The sequence below is a fragment of the Saimiri boliviensis genome, chromosome 18 (genome assembly GCF_048565385.1).
Source record: "Saimiri boliviensis isolate mSaiBol1 chromosome 18, mSaiBol1.pri, whole genome shotgun sequence".
NCBI lineage: Eukaryota > Metazoa > Chordata > Mammalia > Primates > Cebidae > Saimiri > Saimiri boliviensis.
This window is the reverse complement of record NC_133466.1, coordinates 43,118,711-43,135,333: the sequence shown is the minus strand read 5'-3', so window position 1 is coordinate 43,135,333 and position 16,623 is coordinate 43,118,711. Positions and strand designations below refer to the sequence as shown.

Below are 16,623 nucleotides of genomic sequence, written 5' to 3'. Positions count from 1 at the left end.
ACGAGAAGTAATGATTTCGGTGGCGGCAATTATTTCTTCACTTTTACGTTTTGTGTTATTGTGTGTTTTTTGGCGTTAGACTTAGGGGTTTTTTTAATATACATTTGGGCGGAACTTATTCACTTGTTTTTCTTGGGCGTTTAGCTTGGGCCTGCTTTGTCCATCAGCGGTTCTCCCCAGGGATTTTAACGATTTTCCGTTTTTGGAAGACCTGAGTTTCGCTCTCCGTGCCCAGGCTGGAGTGCAATGGCGCGATCTCGGCTCACTGCAATCTCCTTCTCTTGGGTTCAAGCAAATCTCCTGCCTCTGCCTCCCGAGTAATTGGGACTACAGGCGTGACACCACCGTGCCCAGCTAATTTTTGTACTTTTACTGGAGACGGGGTTTCACCATATTGACCAGGATGGTCTCGATCTCTTGACCTCCTGATCCACCTGCCTTGGCCTCCCAAAGTGCTGGGATTACAGGCGTGAGCCACCGAGGGCTTTTAACAATCCTTAAAACTTTAGTATTTTCCCGCCATCCCAGAAGTTAGCTCTTAGATGTCCACTGCTGGAGCAGTGGCACCATCTCGACTCGGGCCATCTTCCTATCCCAGGCCTCCTGAGTAGGACGCACACCCGGCTAGGCTAATTCGTGCTTTTTGTGTTTTTCTCCCTCCCTCCGCTCCCCTCACCTGCCCTCCCCTCGCGCCTCCCCTTCCCGTCTCTCTCTTTCTCTCTTTTCTTTTTTTGAGACGGAGTTTCGCTCTTGTTACCCAGGCTGGAGTGCAATGGCGCGATCTCGGCTCACCGCAACCTCCGCCTCCTGGGTTCAGGCAATTCTCCTGCCTCAGCCTCCTGAGTAGCTGGGATCACAGGCACGCCCCACCATGCCCAGCTAACTTTTTGTATTTTTAGTAGAGACGGGGTTTCACCATGTTGACCAGGATGGTCTCGATCTCTTGACCTCGTGATCCACCTACCTCGGCCTCCCAAAGTGCTGGGATTACAGGCTTGAGCCACGGTGCCCGGCCTCTTTCTTTCTCTTTCTTTTTTCTTTTTTGTAGAGGTTTCAACATGTTCTCAGGCTGGTCTCCAACTCTTTCTTGGGCTCAAGCGACCCGCTCAGCCTCCTAAAGCGCTAGGATTACAGGTGTGATCCATCGCGCCTGGGTAGCGCCTGCTTTTCACCACAGTATTCACGGGAATGTGTAGGATTTCTGTGCTCAGCTAACAGAGCTAGGTAGAAGTTGTGCTCAGAACTGGTGATTTTCTTTGGAATAAAAGCAGTGCATTTTGGGGGCCGTTAGGGTCCTGGTTTGGTTGTAGATGACACCCTTAGGGGAAGGACTGACCGTGCCCTGGCGCTCCTGCGCAGGGCGTGGAGGCCTGCAGGTCAGAACAGCAGTCCACCCTGTGTCTTCGTGGAGTACCCTATTTTCCGTGGAATCTAAGATGGGAGTTCTTGCGAGGAGATTTCTACAAGTAAGAAAACAAATTTTCATGGTTTTTATTGAAAATTTTGAAATGATGGTAACTGAGCCCAGCCTCTCAGATGACAAACGTCTTTTGCCTTGAGATCCGGAACTGCCGCTTCCCTCAGCAGGTGCAGGTGCAGCCCTCGCTGCCCTCCACACTTTCTCCACTAGAGGGAGACAGCGTTCCGCGGGACCGCAGCGCTCGCGGCCTCCGGAGCCCAAAATCGCGGAGCGGGTGGCCCGGTCCTGGCTGCACCGGGCAACTGACCTAGAAACGGCCTTTGCTGGGGGCAAAGTGGGGTGACATGGTGGCAGAGCTGGGGCCTGTGCACTGGACCAGGTTGACCCACGGGAGGGGAGGTCTCCAGAGTCAGAGGGGGGCCAAGCACTGAGACCTCCCTATCCTCACTCTCCAGAAGGACTCAGAGAGATGCAGAAACGGAGACAGGCTTCCTTTTTCGCGGAACGAGGAAACTCTCCAGGAAGGTCCAGGGGCTCTGAACCAAAATCCAGATTTTTTTTTTAACCTGCAGCCTTTTGTTTTTGTTTGAGAAGGTATCTCGGTCTGTTGCCCAGGCTGGAGTGCAGTGGCACAATTTCGGCTCATTACAACCGCCATTTCCCAGGTTCCAGCAAAAGTCCTGCCTCAGCCTCCCTAGTAGCTGGGATTACAGGTGTCCACAATGACGTCTGGCTAATTTTTGTATTTTTATTAGAGACGGGGTTTCACCATGTTGGTCAGGCTGGTCTCAAACCCCTGATCTCAAGTGATCCACCCACAGCCTGCCAAAGTGCTGGGATTACAGGTGTGAGCCACCACATCCAGCCCACACCTGCAGCTTAATCCCATGTAGTTGTTGCAGCTTTAGCATTCCCTATGCTCAGTCCAAAAAGCAGTTCTGTAGGGTGGTCTTTCTTTGACCTCATACATCCTGTTGTTCAGAAAATGCTTTGGTTTTCTATTTGGTTAACTGCGCTGCGATCTGTACAATCTTTCTCTTGGTCTGAAACCAAGAAAATGTAGATTTGTTTGGTAAACATAGAAGGCTTCTGATCTTAAAGCTTGAAACTTAATGTTTGTTTTATTTGAGTTCCTTCAGGCCTCTCAAGCTATCAAAGAACTGAAAGTCATCCAGACAGTGAGATGCTGGACACTCATGCACTATGATTGCTTCCTTGCCCTCCCTAGTTCCTGTTTTCTTATACATCGTTGCATTTCTTCCCTGCCATCTAAACCTCTGGTTTTCGTTGGTCAGGGAGATGGATTTGAGACTTCTCATCTCCCCGGCTGCAGCACCCTAGTAAAACCCATTCCTTGGGAATAATCATCTCAGTGATTGGCTTTCTTTGCTGCAAGCAGCAAGAATCCCAGGTCTTTGAATTTTGGCAAAGGCGTCTCCTGATAAAGGTGGGAAAGATTGTACTGACCAACCTGGAAAAGATCAGACATTTGAAATCCTTAAGCTTGGGGTTGGACTTTGGGCTGCCCTTGAGCCTTTTCTTTGGGCCTCCCGGTCAAAATCAGCCTTGGCCAGGCCTGTCTTCAGGGCCCAGGGGGTAGGGCCAGTTCCTTCCTAGGGGCTTCTCCCACTGGGTCAGCAGCTACCCTTCCTTTCCCTGTGACTTGAAGAGAAGCTTCAGGGGGAAGCTTCAATTTGCGAAGAGCCGGGAGGCGCAGGTGCGCGGTGACTCTGTGGTTCCCACCGCATCCGCCACCCTCCTTGGTCCTCTCGCTGTCTCTGGTGGGCAGTAAGTTTCAGGGTGATCTTGGGCTGGGAAGACACCCAGGCAGGAAGGGTCCTGTAGGGAAGGACACTGCCCCCTTAGGTCCTGGGCAGGAGGGATTCGAAAAAGGTCTTGGAGAAAAGAGTTGGAAGTAGATCAAAGAGAAAGAAAGAAATCCTAGGGGATTTCCTCTCTGAAGGCCCCTGGAGAAGGAAGTCCGCCTCCTCTGGGCCGGGTCCTCCCGTCGCGGGTGAACCGAGTTCTGCTCTGCACTGGAGACCAAAGCAGATAACTTTGCCCTGAGTCCTAGTGAGGAAGCCACGCTTGGTCCTCCGCTGATTAGTGCTCGCTTCTGTAGCACTTGATTGTCTCCCCTGGATTTTCCGTGGATTCCAGGGATGCAACTGAGAAATAAATTTATTTTTTTTTTCTTTTTCGAGATGGAGGCTGGAGTGCAACAGTGCAGTTTCGGCTCACTGCAACCTCTGCCTCCTGGGTTCAAGCGATTCTCTTGCCCGAGACTCCCGAGTAGCTGAGACTACAGGCATGTGCTACCATACCTGGCGTTTTTTGTTTGTTTGTTTGTTTTGTTTTTTTAAGAGATGGGGTTTCTTCATGTTGATCAGTCTGGTGTCGAACTCCCGACCTCAGGTGATCTGCTTGGCTTGGCCTCCCAAAGTGCTGGGATTACAGGCGTGAGCCACCACGCCCGGCTGAGAAATTCATTTTTTTTTTTTTTTTTTTTTTTGAGACGGAGTTTCGCTCTTGTTACCCAGGCTGGAGTGCAATGGCGTGATCTCGGCTCACCGCAACCTCCGCCTCCTGGGTTCAGGCAATTCTCCTGCCTCAGCCTCCTGAGTAGCTGGGATTACAGGCACGCGCCACCATGCCGAGCTAATTTTTAGTATTTTTAGTAGAGACGGGGTTTCACCATGTTGACCAGGATGGTCTCGATCTCTTGACCTCGTGATCCACCCGCCTTGGCCTCCCAAAGTGCTGAGATGACAGGCTTGAGCCACCGCGCCCGGCCGAGAAATTCATTTTTAATGCACTTACTTGAAGTAAGAGTATTTTGAAATCTTTTGGCCAAGAAAATGATTTCTGACAAGTTTTACACTGAAGGCATTCAGGTGTGAGGAAACCACAAACACCGCTTGGCTAGGGAAAGCAAATGCTGTTGAGAATGTCTCACAAACACAGATGGCAAGTCAGCAGGTAGGTCCGCCCCTCAGGGTGGGCACATTTCACTTTAAGCGATTGTTGGAGAACTTAAGATGAATCTAGGACTTATATATCCATACATAGGGTAGAGAGAGGGTCTTGATATCTTGCCCAGGCTGGTCTCCAACTCTGGGCCTCAAGTGATCCTCCACCTCCCCTTCCCAAAGTGCTGGGATTACAGGCATGAGCCACCTCACCCAGGGCCTTTTGGTATTTTAATTTAATATTTTTAATTTAAAGACACAATCCAAAAAACATATAACAAGTACAGGAAGCCCAGTTTATGCCAGTTTTACAAAAACAGGAAAGATGATGTATCAATGGCAAAGTGTCAGAGTGGCAACGTCATAAAGTAGTGAAAGAAAGTTTCCTTAGAATTCTATGCCAAATTGGAAACTCTTTCAAAATGTGACTGAAATAAGGACATTTAAAGATACAGCAAAAAAGGCCAGGTGCGTGGCTCACGCCTGTATTCCCAGCACTTTGGAAGGCTGAGGTGAGCAGATCACGAGTTCAAGAGATCCAGACCATCCTGGCCAACATGGTGAAACCCCATCTCTACTAAAACTACAAAAATTAGCTGAGCGTGGTGGCTCACGCCTGTAATCCCAGCACTTTGGGAGGCCGAGGTAGGTGGATCACGAGGTCAAGAGATCGAGACCATCCTGGTCAACATGGTGAAACCCCGTCTCTACTAAAAATACAAAAAATAAAAATTAGCTGGGCATGGTGGTGCGTGCCTGTAATCCCAGCTACTCAGGAGGCTGAGGCAGGAGAATTGCCTGAACCCAGGAGGTAGAGGCTGCGGTGAGCCGAGATTACGCCATTGCACTCCAGCCTGGGTAACAAGAGTGAAACGCCTTCTCAAAAGAAAAAAGAAAAAAAAAAAAAAACAAAAAACAGAATTCACCAAACCACACTACAAAAGATGTTAAAGGAGTCCTCCAGGCCTAACGATAGGGATACCAGGCAGAAATCTGGACCCATACAAGGCAATGGAGTTGACTGAAAGTTGCTATGCATGTAAATTTATTATTTTCTTATTATTTAAATACTTTTAAAAATTGGACAGATTAAATAAAAGCAAGAATAATGAATTCTGCGGTTTATAACATGTCTAAAATCAAATTACATGACAGCACTAGCATAAAGACCAGAAGGGGAGGTACAATGTCACTTGATGGCAGACTGATCAAGATGTAGTCTAGAAACCCGAAAGCCATCACTGACATAACAAAAGAAAGAGTAACAGCTAATAAGTTAAAAATAATTCCAAAAATTGGAAGGGTATAAAAACCACGTAATTACTGGGCGCTGTGGCTCACACGCGTAATCCCAGCACTTTGAGAGGCCGGATCACTTGAGGTCAGGAGTTTGAGACCAGCCTGGACAATGCGGTAAAACCCCATCTCTACTAAAAATACAATAATTAGCCTGGTGTGGTGGCTTGAGCCTGTAATCCCAGCTGCTCAGGAGGCCAAAGCAGGAGAATCACTTGAAGCTGGGAGGCAGAGGTTGTGGTGAGTTGAGATCGTGCCACTGCACTCCAGCCTGTGACCCCAGGTCACAGAGTGAGACTCTGTCTCAAAAATAAATAAATAAATAAATATGCAAAAACCATGTAGACTGGGCATGGTGGTTCATGCCTGTAATTCCAGCACTTCGGGAGGCCAAGGCAGGTGGATCACGAGGTCAGGAGTTGAAGACCAGCCTAGCCAAGAAGGTGTAATCCCATCTCTACTAAAACTACAGTAATTAGCCAAGTGTGGTGGCAGGTGCCTGTAATCCCAGCTACTCGGGAGGCTGAGGCAGGGAATTGCTTGAACCCGGGAGGCGGAGGTTGCAGTGAGCTGAGATCGCACCACTGCACACTCCAGCCTCAGCAACAGAGTGAGACTCCTTTTCAAAATAAAACAAACAAACAAACAAACAAACAACAACAACAACAACAACAGCAACCCAGGTCATCACTCTGCGGGAGCAACTGCTCTCCAGGCCTCTACCCTGCAGAAATGCACAAGCGGCCAATGAGGAGTGTACAGAATGAGGACTGCAGCATTGTTTGTCATCACAAGGTAATAGAACCAACGCAGTTTCAAAGATACATGAAAAGGGTTTTATTTATGTAACAAACACAATTGAACAAACAATGGAAGCATGTCCTTTGCCTAAAGGAACGCAGAGGGTCCGGGTGATGCTACTCCTGCAAGGATTTTAGCGTTCCTAGTTTTGGGCCTCGTTCTTCTGGAAGATCTGCTTCTTGGCAGCTACAGCTTCTCCCATTTGGGGTCTTTCAGGTTCTATCTCCGTTTTCTCTTCAATTCCTCCTCGTTCTGCTACAATAAAAAAAATTCTCTGCCAGGTGGGATGGCTCAATCTGTAATCCCAGCACTTTGGGAGGCTGAGGTGGGCAGTCAGGAGTTCCAGACCTGCCTGGCCAACGTGGTGAAACCCCATTTCTACTAAAAACACAAAAGTTAGCTGGGCGTGGCGGCGGGCCCCTGTAATCCCAGCTATGCAGGAAGCTGAGGCAGGAGAATCCCTTGAACCCAGAAGGCGGAGGTTGCAGTGAGATCATGCCACTGCACTGCAGTCTGGGCGACAGAGCAAGACTCCCTCTCGAAAAAAAAAAAAAAAAAAAAAAAAAACAAAGACCAAAAGCCAACAACACAAAACAAAACAATTCTTCTCCCGCCCGTGCCTCTGCAGGAACCTTTTAGGAGGTGCGGATGTCTGGTCCAGCCCTCCCGGCTTCTTTTCCCGCTTTTCTCTTTCCTCGCTCCGCATTCCCGTCCATGAGCGACCCCCGCCCAGCTGAGCCCCGGCGGCTCCACCGCGCAGCAGGTGCACGGGACGCCCTGCTCCTGGCCTGGGGGCCCCGCGGGGTGCGAGAAGTCAACCTGAATAAACGCTTTGCGAAAAGAACTTCCCCTTGGAAAAACCTCTCTTGATTTTCAATCCCAGGGCTGTTCAAAGGACTAAAAGCTAAAGGCGACGAATTCATTCAACAAGCCCTAGCCGTGCGCCCCGCTGAGTGTCAGCCCCTGCTCCCGGCCAGCGACCGTCACCCCATCCCTGCCCTGGGGAGCACCCCTGCGCGGCACAGATTCCCACAGGATCCGAAGTCGGCAGCAGCAGCTCTGCAGCGCCCCGAAAGCGACGGGGCAGGGCGGACACAGGCTCCCTCACTGGGTGAAGGCGGCGCAAAGAACGGGCAGAGCCATCCCGGGAGCCCGCCCGGCGCTCAGCTTCCCTTGGGCCCCCAGGCGGCTCGGGTCGCCTACGGGGGCGTTTCCGCGGGCTGCAGAAGCAGGTCAGGGGCAGAGCGAGCAAAGGCCATTCGGCTGTCGTCAGGCTCCAGAATCTCCCAGCGCGGGTGTCCTACGTGACCAGCGCGACTCACCGCTCTCCAATCGCTCCGATTTCCCCAGACCTTGTACAGTCGTCCTGTCGGGCGGGCCTTGAGGCGGAAAGGGATGAGAATTTGGTGAGTGCGCCGTGCCTATAGTGCCCCGTGGAGTTATCCGTAATCGTCTCTGTGGCGCAATCGGTTAGCGCGTTCGGCTGTTAACCGAAAGGTTGGTGGTTCGAGCCCACCCAGGGACGCCTCCTCTAGCTTTTAAAGCGCTCCTGTATTGTCAATCACTAGAGAATCTTCCCCGTTTGCTCCCACAGTCCTAAGTCCGAAAGACTGGTGGTTCCAGGCCGGCCTGGTATCCCCATGGCAGGGAGGGTTTTCTCTTCCCAGGGTTCTAGTTACAGTTAACAGGGATCCTTGTCAAGCCGTGGCCCCTGCCTCGCCAGGTCCAATTCTGCTAGAGCACCTCCTAAAAAGTCCGGTTGTCTTGTGCCTGTATACAGGAAATAGATGAAAGGAGTCGCTTCTGATGCAATAAAATCCTCATGCTGCCCCTTATAGGCTTGGAAGGGTTATATACCAGCTTCAATATTTTCATTTTTAATAGGAGGCCTAGAGAGGTGTCCTATCCCCAGGATGTGCCTGGATTTACTGATTGCTCAATCCATAATGTGACCAGTGGAATCATTCATCATCATCATCATCCTCTCCATCATTTTTGAAAACAGCATTTTTGGGCCTCAGTTTGTGCACGATGTATTTCTCTTTTCAAAATGTGTTTGAAATGAGGTTGGCTTCTTGGTTTTAGGATTACAAAGAATCCCGAAGTCATCATTCTCTTACACACATCTGTGGCCACTGATATTTCTATAGTGTAGAGAACTGGATGTGCCACTGCCATATTACATTTAGTTTTTGTGACAGGGTGTCATTCTGTCTCTCAGGCTGGAGTGCAGTGGCCTGATCACATCTCACTGCAGCCTCGACTCCCCAGGCTCAAGCGATCCTCCCATCTCTCACCCTTCCCAGTAGCTGGGACGACAGGCATGGGCCATCATGCCCTGCTAATTTTTGTATGTTTTGTAGAGAAGGGATTTCATCATGTTGCACAAGCTGGTCTCCAAACTCCTGGGTTCAAACAGCTGGGAGGCCTCACAAAGTGTCAGGATTTATAGGCATGAGCCACTGCATCCGACCTTATATAATGCCTCAAACTTCAGCACATTTAGCAAATTTATCTTCTGTGGGAGAGGCACCTTTACATGATTTCAAGAAGAAGCAAAAGTAAATCACAGAGATAGAAATCAGAAGGGTGACTACCTAGGTGAGGATGGCGTGAGGATTGACTGGAAAGAGGCTGTAATGACTTTTTGGGCTGGTGAAAATGTTCTGTAACTTGATCTAGGTGATGATTTCTTTTGTCAAAATGCACTGAGCAGCGTTGTTAAGATTAGCACACTTTGGTCTGTGTGGTTTATACTTCAGTCATTTACTGATAGCAGATAAATAAAAACAAAATTAAAAATTGGGGTTGTGGAATGTCATTAAGTTTACATTTATTGTATTCTTTAGGTTTCACTTAAAATACCCGGTTGGAGTGTGAACTCTCATCTTCTTTTGTTCATTTCTGATTTGGCCTGAAAAGGCCCTACGGATTTTTGAAATATCTGAGCTAAAGAAACAGGTAGGGCCACATCCTGTCAACAGTAAAAGATTCCTGAGGTTGACTGAGAGGGAGCTCCTCAGCTTTTAGGTGTTGCACTTGCTCAGAGAGGGGGCAAAAGTCTAGCCTTTCAGGATGACATGATCCCCGCGTGCAGGTTACGGGTTCCTTGCATTCCTGCCGCTACAGAGAGCTCTGAAGCCACAGGAAGTTGTACCCTCTCTAATCGCAGGTAAATGGCGCAGCCCAGGCTGAGGTTGGAGGCTAAAGGGAAAGAAGAGCCCGACACGCTAGAAGGGGCACTGCAGTGACTCCGATTCGAGCCGAGGTTGCTGCGGCCACACTAGGATCACAGGGAGCCACAGGAGCTGAGCGGCCGGACTCCTTTGAGCTTCATGCAGCGCCGCTTCCGTTTTGGAGATGGAAGGCTCCTCACAGATTTCCTTCTTTCTTCGTGTCTCTCCGTTTCCTCCCTTTCTTCCCCACTCTGCTGCAATAACAAACCACTTCTCGTCTCTCCCTGCTGCAGTCCTCACCGCTGCACAAAGCTACTGCCAAGTTTTGACTCTGGGTCCCGACTCTACCGACTACCGGCCCTCCTCCTGGCCATTCCCTGTGGGACCCACCCCCTGCCCAGCTCCCAGCCTCCTGCCCCAGGCACGCACCCAGAATCAGCGCGCTGAGCCCCTCAGCTCCACCTCGCCAAGTGGCAAGAGAGGGGCAGGACCCTTTTCTTGCCGCTGGCCCCTAGCGGGCCTCGCCCCTTGCCCTCTTCTGGGGATGCGGAGGAATCAATCGGAATCAAAGCTTTTTAGAAAGAACTTACTTCCCCTTCGCGACCCGTCTGGGCGACGTGGCGAAATTCTGTCTGTACAAAAAATACAAAGTTAGCCGGCATGGTGGCGCGCCTGTCGTCCCAGCTGTCTGGGGGCTGAGGCAAGGAGATCGCTCGGCCCCGGGAGGTGGAGGCTGGTGGAGGCTGCAGTGAGCCGAGTTTGCACCACTGCACTCCGGCCTGGGCCACCGAGTGAGACTCTGTCAACAAACAAAACAAAACAAACTTCCCCATGGGAAAACAGTTCGTGATGCCTATTTTCCGGGTTCTTCAAAGGGCTGAAAGCAAAAGGCGACCACGGATTCGTTCGACAAGTCCTCGCCGTGGGCCCTGGTGAGCGCCAGACCCTGCTCCTCCCGAGAAGACCCACCAGCGACCCTCACCCCATCCCTGCCCTGGTGGAGCCCGCGATCGGGGCACAGGATCCGAAGACGGCAGCGGCAGCTCCGCAGCGCCCCGAAAGCCACTGAGCAGCGTGGGCACAGGCTCCCTCACTAGGTGAAGGCGGAGCAAGGGACGGGAAGAGCCATCCCGGGAGCCCGCCGCGCGTTCAGCTTCCCTTGGGCCACCGGGCGGCTCGGGCAGGTTTCGGATGCGGGCGTTTCCGGAGACTTCTGAAGCAGGCCAGGGGCAGGGTGGGTGAAGGCCACTCGACCGTCCTGGCCCCAGAATCTCCCAGCGCGCGGGTGTTCAACGTGACCAGAGCGACTCACCGGTCTCTAGCGTCTCCGGTTTTCCGAGGCCTCCTCGGTCATCCTGAGGACGGAAGGGCTGGGGGCCCTTTGGTGAGTGCGCCCTGCCTACAGCGTCCTGTAGAATCGGTAGTCACGGTCTCTGTGGCGCAATCGGTTAGCGCGTTCGGCTGTTAACCGGAAGGTTGGTGGTTCGATCCCACCCAGGGACGCCTTGTGTTGTGTTTTAACCCGTTTCAATCAACCAGGTTAACCTGTTCCTGTTAATATACAATCCACCAGGTTAACCATGGGACATTAGTCCTGAGACACACGGGTCCTCTTCCTGACCTCCTTACAACTGAGGCCGTCAGAAGGACCAACAGCAGCTTGTACATGTCAAACTCAGGAATCCCAGAGAACTTAGTGATTCACTTCTGGATAAAAATCTTTGCTGCCATGGAAGGCTTGGGTGAGCAAAGTGCATCAAATTTTTCATTTACAAAAATAGGAGACCTATTACAGTAGCATCCTCTAGCCAGGATGTTCCTGGGTTTACTGATCGCTCTGTCAATAATGTGACCAGTGGAATCAGTCATCTTCATGCTGATCCTCACTATGCTTGGTGAAAACAGCATTTCTTTCTCAGTTTGTGTAATTTATTTAACCCTTTACAAATGTTTTTCAAGGCTGTTCTTGGTGGCTCATGCCTGTAATCCCAGCATTTTGGGAGGCCAAGGGAGGCGGATTACCTGAAGTCAGGTGTTTGAGACCAGCCTGGCTAACATGGTGATACACTGTCACTACTAAAGATACAAAAATTAGCCGGGCATAGTAGTAGGTGCCTGTGATCCCTGCTGCTTGGGAGGCTGAGGCAGGAGAATGGCTTAAACCTGGGAGGCAGTGGTTGCAGTGAGCCAGGATCACACCATTGCACTCCAGCCTCTGGGACAAGAGCGAGACTTGGTCTCAAAAAAATAAACGTTTTTGAAACGAGGTGGGTTTCATGGTGTTAGGATTACAAATGATGCTGCAGTCCCCATCGATATTGTACACATTTCTTTGGTCACGTGTGCAGGTATTTCTATAGTGTAGAGAACCGGATGTGCTATTTCTACATTCCAGTATTCATTTAATGCTTCTAATTTGAATGCTTTCTACAAACTTTTATCTTCCGTGGGAGCAGGACCAAATCATATTCCAATTAGTTTCCCAGTTCCATCCAGGTCTCTTTTGTCACTTACTTGCCGGCACAGCAACTTCCTACACGTGGATGTATGATATTCCACTGAGGGGAGAGGCGCCCTCCTGGCTTCACCGCGGGGTGGACAACAGAGGGACACGGTGGACATCACACACGGACACTCTGCGGCATACGACGAACGCTAAGCTTCTAAGATATTTTAAGGTCCTCCAACATCTGTAATTGTTTTCTGTGGTGACCAAGTCACGTGGGTCTGGAGAAGACAGGCCACAGTGACCTCTTTGAAAGCTGTCTGTCAAGTCGCTCTTCCAAGGGGAGCAAAATCACTAAGGTCCCAGGTGATATGTTTCTCCTCCCCTTTCCTCTTTTCTTCACGAATCCTGGTTTTGCTTTTATTTGATGTAACCAAACTAATGCTTGTGCTCTCTCCTAAAAATGGTAAATTAGCATGTAAATTGTTATTCTTTAATAGAATTTTGTAGGGGTCATGTCCATAACAATTAGTGCATTTGAGATGCACTGTTGGAGCCCACAGAACCCTGCACCCAGCAGCGCCTTGTGCAGACGTGGACCCTTAGAGCTATTGGCTCATGTTCCTTCAATTCTTCTATTGAATATCATGATGGAAATGAAGCTCTTTTGGTTTTTACCCACTGCTATGGCTATAGCACAATTTCTCTCTCTCTCTCTCTCTCTCTCTCTCTCTCTCTCTCTCTTTCTCTCTCTCTCTCATTTTTTATCATGATTTTATTCCATCAGTGGCATCAGTGTGGGTTTCTGGTTTTGATGTTATAGATTCACCGCAGGGTTTCCGGCAGGTTGGATTGTGGTGCTGCTGTTTGCGTTCCAAAGAATTGGTGTGTGTGTGTGTGTGTGTGTGTGTGTGTCTCTGTCTGTCTGTGTCTGTGTCTGTCTGTCTCTGTGGCTTCTTAGATGATCTCATTTGGCATCCTCTCACCCAGGAGTTAAGCAGGACATTTGGAATGGTTTCCTCGCTTTCCTCCTGTCTCTTGCTGGTAAAGCTGCTTCCGACAGTCAGTCTTCTCCTGCGGTGCCGTCTTTTCTTGGGGTTACACTGCTGTCCATCCGTTCTTTGCGGAAGGAATGACTCCCAGGGCTTGACGAAGTTAAAGTGATCTGCTGGGAGTTTTTAATCTCTGATCTGAGCTGTTATGCGTTAGTTGCTTTCTTTTTGTTTTTAAATTTTACTACTAAAATTTCACCAGTCAACCTGAAGCTCTTTTTTTTTTTTGTATTCTAAAATGCTAGCTTTAAGATTTCTGAGAACTTTGTGTCAAAGAAATCTTTGAAAAGTTACTGAAGTATACACAAGAAGTTCACAATTTTAAAAGTGCAGGTGGTCTGGGAGCAGTGGATCACACCTGTGATCCCAGCACTTCGGGAGGTCAAGATGGTCAGACCGCTTGAACCCAGCAGTTGTCCAGACCAGCCTGGGCAATGTGGCAAAACCCCATCTCTACTAAAAATACAAAAGTTAGCTGTGTGTGGTGGTGTGTGCCTGTAGGCCTAGCTACCCCGGGGGCTGAGGTGGGAGGATCACCAGAGCCCAAGAGGTTGAGATTGCAGTGAGACACGATCATGCCATTGCACTCTGGCCTGGATGGCAGAGGCTGGGCATGGTGGCTTATGCCTGTAATCCCAGCATTTTGGGAGGCCAAGGCAGGTGGATCACCTGAGGTCAGAAGTTTGAGAAGAGCCTGGCCAACATGGTGAAACCCTGCCGCTTAAACAACAACAAAAAAGTACAGGTAATGAATTTTTACTAAGTGAACCAGCACAGACCAAGAAATAGAACATTACTAGATTGGAGTATATATGTAGGAGTGGCATTGTTGGTTTTAGAGGTATATGAATGATAAAACTTTAGTATGAGATATTGTTGAACATTTTCCCAAAGTGGTTGGACCATTTAGCAGGGAATATTCCGGTTACCCCACATCCTTGCTGATGCTTGTCAGTTCAAAATTATTTTGCCATTCGAGTAGAGGTGCAGCAGTATATCAGTGTGGTTTCATTTTTATTTTCCTGGTATTGAGATTGAGTATTTTTTATTGCCATTTATTTATATGTCCTCTTTTGTGAAGTGTCTGTTCAATCTTTGTATCCTGTTTTCATTGATATGCTTGTTTTTCTGTTGATTTGTAATACTTTATTCTGGGTATGTGTCGTTTCTAGAATATATATGTATTGCATTTCTCTTTTATCAAACTGTAGCTTCCCTTTTCACTCCTTTAATGGTGTTTTTACATGAATGGAGATTCTCTAATTGTTTTTCTTCTTTTTGAGACAGGATCTCACTCTGTTGTCCGGGCTGAGTGCAGTGGCAGAATCACAGTTCAGTGCAACCTGGACCTCCCAAGGCTCAGGTGATCCTCCTGCCTGAGCCCCCAAGTAGCTGGGACCTACAGGGGAGCACCATTATGCTCAGCTCTTTTTTGTATTTTTAGTGGAGATGAGGTTTTGCCACGTTGCACAGGCTGGTCTGGAATTCCTCAGCTTAAGTGATACACGTCCTTGGCCTCCCAAAGTGTTGGGATTACAGGCGTGAGCCACTGCACCCAGGCTGAGTTTCTTAATTTCAATAAAATTATACTTGATCAATCTTTTTCTTTATGGTGACTGCTTTTTGTGTCCTGTTTAAGACATCAATGCCTAACCTAAGAATATGAACACGTTTTTCTGTGTTAGCCTTATAGCAATTTTATTTTAGTTTCTGCATTTATTTTTCAGACAGGGTCTCACTCTGCTGCCCAGCCTAGAGTGTGGTGGCATGATCTCAGCTCACTGCAGCCTCCACCTCCTGGCTCAAGTGATCCTCTCACCTCAGCCTCCTGAGTAGCTGTGACTATAGGCATGTGCCAGCATTGTCTGGCTAATTTTTGTATTTTTTGTAGAGATGAGTATTCGACATGTTTCCCAGGTTGGTCTCGAACTCTTGGGCTCAAATAGTGTGCCTGCTTCAGCCTCCCAGAGTGCTGGGATTACAGGTATGAGCCAGCCCAACTGGCCATGATTCACTTTTTACTAAATGGATGTGACTGCTTGATCCAGCACAAGACCATCCTTGCCCTTCTGTACTGTTGGGCACTTTTTTTTCATAAATTGGATGGCTATATGGTCATCTGACTTATGAAATTAGTGTGGGTCTGCTTCTGGACCAATCTGGGCAACACAGTGAGATCCCGTCTCTACATAATAGAATAAAATAAATCATTTTTAAAAAGTGGGTAGAGCAGGTGGAGTCATAGGTGATAAGTTGTAAACGATTGTCAATTTCTTAGCTACATACAGGTGTTGGTAAGTCAGATCTGTTGGGTGTTCAGGCAAAATGTATTAAGGGAATTATATGGTGTTCAGAATGATTGCTGGATGTTCATTGTGACTTGAATTAGATGTTATTTGGGCCTTACAGAGCTACAGTTTTGACTCTTTTATTTATTTGTCTTTTTAAAATGTTTACAGTCTTCCTGTCAAGGCAGTAACTCTTTTCTACTTAATTGTTCTTAAGTGTCCTTAATTACCAGGAAAACTTTAGGGATCAATACCTAAATAAATGTTAAGTCATTTAAAGGGCCGATGTGATGTGATGTAGACAATAGTATTCTACATAATAGTTTCAGGACTACATTCATTAAATTGTTTCTTTTTCCTCAAACGTTTTTTTATTTTTCTTGAGGCAGGGTCTCGCTGTGTCACCCAGGCTGGAGTGCAGTGGTGCAGTGGTGCGATCATGGCTCAGTGTAGCTTTGAGCTCTCAGGCTTAAGCAGTCCTCCTACCTCAGCCTCCTTAGTAGCTGGGACTACAGGCATGCACCACCATGCCCAGCTCATTTTTTATTTTTTGTATACAGGATCTTCCTTCCTATGGTGCCCAGACTGGTTTCAAACTCCTGGGCTCAAACGATCCTCCCACCTTGGCATCCCAAAGTGTTGATGTTACAGTTGTGAGCCCTCACACCTGGCCATTTTAGTTTTAATAATTTATATCTATTTCTAGTTTAAAATATTTACTAAAATCTGCTATTTATGAATGTGGTATTCATTATTGTTCTGTTTATTTTGTATGTGTTTAATTTCATTTTCAGTATAAGCTCTTGGAAATTAGAAATCTTATCCCTTATTCACTACTTTATTCTCAGTACTTGACCTTGCCTGGTATGAAACAGGATATTGAATAAATATTTGTTAGATGAATGAACGAATGAACATACGGATACCACATTCAACAATTCTCCAAGCATCACAGCATTCACCGTCTCACAAATAAATAGCTTGTATAGAGCAGAGCCACAGTCAACCTGCCATAAAAGGAAATGTTGATGGAAATCCACCTTTGTATGTGCAGCTGCTAAGATTTGGGGCTTTTGTGACTGCAGCATGAACTCGCAAAGCTCAGTGAGACAGCAGGTAGAATATACACATATAAATAGACCAGATAGACCAGTAGATGAGATTCCAAAGATAGT

At 48.3% G+C, this 16,623-nt stretch overlaps 2 non-coding genes across 2 annotated transcripts; both read left to right on the top strand.

The window, feature by feature from the left end:
- The first annotated feature begins 7,937 nt into the window (after nucleotides 1-7,937).
- Nucleotides 7,938-8,011, top strand: TRNAN-GUU (transfer RNA asparagine (anticodon GUU)). The gene has a single exon. It is a non-coding gene; the product is annotated as a tRNA-Asn (tRNA).
- A 3,080-nt stretch (nucleotides 8,012-11,091) lies between these two features.
- On the top strand, nucleotides 11,092-11,165 carry TRNAN-GUU (transfer RNA asparagine (anticodon GUU)). Its single transcript has one exon. It is a non-coding gene; the product is annotated as a tRNA-Asn (tRNA).
- The last annotated feature ends 5,458 nt before the right edge of the window (nucleotides 11,166-16,623 follow it).